Consider the following 6,000-nt stretch of genomic DNA (forward strand, 5'->3'; position numbering starts at 1 on the left):
TTATTAGCTTGAACCCATTGTCTCCAATGTGGGAATGCCCACATCCTGGGAGGGGAAGGGTCTCAGCTGAGTGTAGACCAAGGAAGCTGCAGGCCTGGAGCTCAGACCAGTTATCACAGATGAAGTTGATGGGTTTTTCATCCACACGTAAGGCTGCCAGGCCCACTATAGAAAAAAAAATATATGTCTGTGTGTGTGCTTTGGCTAACGTCAGGCTTATAGCATCTAAAGATTCTTACTGAAGAACAACTGTCTTGTAAACTTAAGAAATTGTCTTTTTTATTGTTCTAATGTTACCAACACTGACTGTTTTCATTTGGTCTTATTTATTATTAAGCCTACTGGCTGTATATCTGTGATTTCCTTGCTTTTCAGTTGATTGGTTGGTTTTAGGAGATCTCGACTACTTTACAGTTGTAAAAAGCCCTTTATAGAAGCCAAACTGAAAAGGCTATACACACTTCATGATTCCAACTATATGACCTTCTGAAAAAGGCAGAACTAGGGAGAGAGCAAAAGGATCGGTGGTTTCCAGGGGTTGAGAGGGATGGAGAGATGAACAGGTGGAGCACAGAGGATTTTTAGGCCAGTGAAATTGCTCTGTATGACATTATAATGGGGGTTGCCTGTGTCCATGTAGGCTCATCAATTGCAACGAATGTACCACTATCATGGAGGATGTTGATAGTAGGAGAAGTTGTGCATCTGCAGGGCAAGTGGAATGTGGCAAATCTGTACCTTCCACTGTACTCAATTTTGCTGTAAACCTAAAACTGCTCTAAAATAAAGTTTTTTGCCCCCAAAGATCATTATAAAGAGCCAAGTCATTAGCACAGTAAACAAGGAGGAGAGGAGCCGTGCTACCCAGATCAGCCGTCACTACTATCCCTTCATCTGTTCGACAGACAGCGATTGCACACCCTTGTGTCAGTCTTGATTCTAGGTGCTGGGGACTCCCCAGGGAACAAAACACCCGGGAACTTCAAATAAGAGTAAATAAATGGGTAGACTGTCGATTGTAAAAAAGATCAGAAGAAAATAAGCACAACAACAGGAGAGAGAATGAGAGAGTTGAGAGGTAAAAGGCTGTGTTTTTAGTGAGAAGATTAGGGGACTTTTGACTCAAAGCTGTTTAAGCAGAAAATGTAAAGGGGCAAGGGAGTGAAGCCTGCAAATATCCAAGGCAAAGACGTAATAGGAAGAGGGACAAGCATAAGCTAAGAGCCTGAGAGGGGCAAACACTCAGCGTATTTGAGCAACAGCATGGAGGTCACTGTGGCTGGAGCAGAGAGAGGGAGCAAAAGGGAGATGATGTCACATGAGTCTCAGAACAGATGGGGTCAAGCGTGGAAGTTGTGGTAAGAATCTTGTATTTTATTCTGAGTGAAATGGGAAGTCGCTGGAAGATTTTGAGTCTTTTATATATGATATATATCATACATATGACATATATCGTACATATATTTACACATGTATTTATATAGTTACTATAATGTAAGTGTTTGATTCAAATGGCAAATTTGTGTAACATATATCTTTTTGCTGTAATATTGAGCACTTGTACATGGTTCTTCAGATTTCAAAGGGCTCTCATCTATGCCACTGCATTTTTATGCTTATAAATGTCCATAGAGGTGGAGCATGAGCAAGAGCTGTGCAACAGAGATATAGAGGTTAAGGCAAACATGCAAATGTGTAGCCTGAGACCGTTTCAATTAGGCCATGGTTACCTGTCCCAAGGCAGCGTGCACTAACTCACCGGCACAGTGCTTCATGTAGCACATCCCTAGTGGGCATTCGAAGACAGTAGAAGAAAAAGAAAAGTTTGGAAAGTAGGTCACTGCTATAGATCTTGAGGAGGCTGGGGGCAAGGTGGGGTTGTTGGGCAGCACTTGGAGCTGGTTTGCAGAGAGATAACACAGGAATAAAATTAGGAATATTTCAAAGAGGACAGTTACGGCTCCCTAAAGATTTTCTTTTACTTCAAAATGGCCCTCCAGTGCCTGGAGAATGCTGGTCAAGCTCTACCCAGCCCTTCTTAGGCTGTCCTCCAGAGGCACAACCAGGAATAAAACTTCCCAGCACAAGATTAGGTCTCAAATATTCATTAAAAAAAAAAAACCCTTAGGTCTGCTCTCTGAAATGTTCTACAACTTAATGTATTGTTTCCTAGACTGGAGAATCAGGTTCCGAGTGTGGTTCTGTCTAGGATTCTGAATGCTTTTGATCTCTGTGATGTCACACAAGCATATACAGCTGATTTTATTCATTGTGTATCTGGTCAGTAGGGACAAGCAAGGTCGTGTCAGGTAACTTGCAGTGTGTGACGACTGACTTTGGTTCCTGTGAATGTCCTAATGGAACGTGCTATTTCTGCCAGAACTGGCATATAACCTGGGTTTGTGCGCTTCCTAAAGGTATTGCAATTTGTGAGATGTAGTTGCTATTCTTTGTGCACACCTTTGGGCAGCCATAAAGTAATACTGAGAAGTTTCATTTTCCTATCCTTCCCCTTTAAAATTAATTTCAGGAGTGTGTTCACTTCCAAAAGTAAAAATTCCTACTTCATTGCTATGAATTTTCAATAGTATCTACATTGCCAGTGATAATTTGGTCTGATGCCCATTTAAGCAGTCCTAATAGCAGGTGGATGTGGAGGTAATGTCACAATCTGGAGGACCCATCTTGCATATAAGAATATAAATCGCCCTGGCTGGCGTAGCTCAGTGGATTGAGCGTGGGCTGGGAACCAAAGTGTCCCAGGTTCGATTCCCAGCCAGGGTACATTCCTGGGTTGCAGGCCATGACCCCCAGCAACCGCACATTGATGTTTCTCTCTATCTCTATCTCCCTCCCTTCCCTCTCTAAAAATAAATGAATAAAATCTTTAAAAAAAAAGAATATAAATCATCGTTCATCCCCATATTAGTTAATTACTAAATAAGGTTTACAAACAATCCAATGTCTTCTATGTCAATTACATTTTAATTCCATACCTACAGAAAACATTCAAAGGAGGGCCTCAAATTTGAAAATAGCAAGAATTTTTCAGCATAAGTTTAGCATTTTCCTTGAGTCAATAGTTCATGGCATTTTCCAGCTTTCTCTCAACACTGTTCTTATGAATCCAAGGAAAGAAGATAAATGTGGGCATTTTCAAGAAAACTGCTCTATCTGCACTCAAACTTCTTTTTTCCTGCAACAACAATGCTGCCTCCTAACTCGGAGCAAAAACATGATGATTTAGGGGTTGAATGATTGATTGTACTATAACGAAGTAAGACCATTTGATTTCCAACTTTTTAAATTTCCCATTTTATATTTCTTTTTTTATTTTAATATATTTTATTGATTATGCTATTACAGTTGTCCCATTTTCCCCCCTTCGCTACCCTCCCACCTGCCCATTCCCCCCCTTTAGTTCATGTCCATGGGTCATACTTATAAGTTCTTTGGCTTCTCCATTTCCTATATTATTCTTACCCTCCCCCTTTCTATTTTCTACCTACCATCTATGCTACTTATTCTCCAGACCTTTCCGCCCTCTCTCCCCCTCTCCCTCCCCTATTGATAACCCTCCATGTGATTTCCATTTCTGTGTTTCTGTTCTTGTCCTAGTTGTTTGCTTAGTTTGCTTTTGTTTTTGTTTTAGGTGTGGTTGTTAATGATTGTGAGTTTGCTGTCATTTTACTGTTCATATTTTTTATCTTCTTTTTCTTAGATAAGTCCCTTTAACATTCCATATAATAAGGGCTTGGGGATGATGAACTCCTTTAACTTGACCTTATCTGAGAAGCACTTTATCTGCCCTTCCATTCTAAATGAATGCTTTGCTGGATAGAGCAATCTGGGATGTAGGTCCTTGCCTTTCATGACTTGGAATACTTCTTTCCAACCCCTTCTTGCCAGCAATGTCTCTTTTGAAAAATCAGCAGATAGTCTGATGGGAACTCCTTTGTAGGCAACTGTCTCTTTATCTCTTGCTGCTTCTAAGATTCTCTCCTTATTTTTAATCTTGGGTAATGTAATTATGATGTGCCTTGGTATGTTCCTCCTTGGGTCCAACTTCTTTGGGATTCTCTGAGCTTCCTGGACTTCCTGGAAGTCTATTTCCTTTGCCAGATTGAGGAAGTTCTCCTTTATTATTTGTTCAAATAACTTTTCCTCTTGTTGCTCTTCCTCTTCTCCTTTTGTCACCCCTATGATTCGGATGTTGGACGTTTAAAGATGTCCTGGAGGTTCCTAAGCCTCTCCTCATTTTTGTGAATTCTTGTTTCTTCATTCTTTTCTGGTTGGATGTTTCTTTCTTCCTTCTGGTCCACACCATTGATTTGAGTCCCAGTTTCCTTCCCATCACTATTGGTTCCATGTATATTTTCCTTTATTTCACTTAGTGTAGCCTTCATTTTCTTCATCTAATTTGCAACCAAATTCAACCAGTTCTGTGGGCATCCTGATTCCCAGTATTTTGGTTTGCAGGCCAGCACTCAATCCACTGAGCCACAGCAGCCAGGGGTTGATTCCCAGTGTTTTGAACTGTGCATCTGATAGGTTGGCTATCTCTTCATCGCTTAGTTGTATTTTTTCTGGAGCTTTGATCTGTTCTTTCACTTGGGCCATTTTTTTTTTGTCTTGATGTGTCTGTTACATAGTGAGGGGTGGAGCCTTAGGTGTTCACCAGGGTGGGGTAACCCACGTCACTGCTTTGTGACATTGTGTTTGGGGGAGGGGTCTGAGTGGGAACAATGGCACTTGCTCAGCTCTCTGCTGGATTTCAGTCACTTCCCCCGCTTCCCCCAAGCAAACTTGGCCCTTCTGGTGCTGATTCCCATTTGGGTGGGCTTGTGTTCATTCTAGGACCCTGTGAGTCTCTCCAGTGAGCTCTTCCGTGAGGCTGGGAGTCTCTCCTGACACCTCAACCCCCACAGGTGTTTTCATTCAGTGTTTTGAGGCTTTATTTTCCCGTTCTGGGGCCCTGGGTTGTGCAGCCCATCCAACTCCCCAGTTGTTTCTCCTGGTTTATTTGCACATGAATGTGGGACTCCCCCAGTCCACAATCTGCCTGGGGCCACTGCTGCCTTGCCATGAGTCCTCTCTGCTGGGCTGCCTGTCTCTGCCCTTCCTACCCGTCTGGATGGATGTGTCTTCTTTAACTTCTTGGTTGTTGGACTTCCATACAGTTCAGTTTTCTGTCAGTTCTGGTTGTTTCTTATTTTTAAATTGTTGTTGTCCTTCTTTTGGTTGTGCGAGGAGGCACAGTGTGTCTACCTATGCCTCCATCTTGACCAGAAGTCTCCTATTTTATATTTCTGAGTGTCATGAAGAGTCACCCAAGCTTTTAATACACATAGAATGAAAATTAACTGAACCCAATATTGAGATTACCAAACCATTCAATTTCCTAGGATGTAGCAGATAAAAAATAAAACATTCTACTTTCCCTGAAAAGAGGGAAAGGAGTGAGAAAGGAGTCTAAAGTGCTTGAAATGCTCCAAAAAATGTAAACTGCTCCTTCCAAATATATATTTTGAATATTCCAACTACTTAATATGGTTGAAAGTAACTTCCTTCTTAAGTTCTGTGCACAGAAGACTGAGGCTTAACTACAGATCCCTGAACAATTTTTATTTGTCTAAAAGTGGTGTAATGTTTTTAAAAATATAGCCTAACAAAACAAAATCATGGGGTTTTGATGTGTTATTGTGACAGCTGCCTTCCTTTCGGACTCAGTTTATCCTCATCCTGTGGTGCATTCTCCTCCATCAGGTGTCAGTGATTATGGAAGGTGACCTGGGTGACTTTTCTTCCTCTGTAACATGGATTTTCTAGGGATTGAGCTAAAAAGGTAAGAAAGGTGGGCATGTGGGTGTGTCTGTGTCTGCAGTGAACACACCGAGTACTTTGGAGTCAGTCAGAGCATTATTTCAACTTTGATACCACTGCTTACAAGTTTCAGGATCTTGTTGAAGTCACGTAGTTTCTCTAAGCCTCAGCTTCCTC

This window comes from Phyllostomus discolor, chromosome 2 (genome assembly GCF_004126475.2).
Source record: "Phyllostomus discolor isolate MPI-MPIP mPhyDis1 chromosome 2, mPhyDis1.pri.v3, whole genome shotgun sequence".
NCBI classification, from domain to species: Eukaryota; Metazoa; Chordata; class Mammalia; order Chiroptera; family Phyllostomidae; genus Phyllostomus; species Phyllostomus discolor.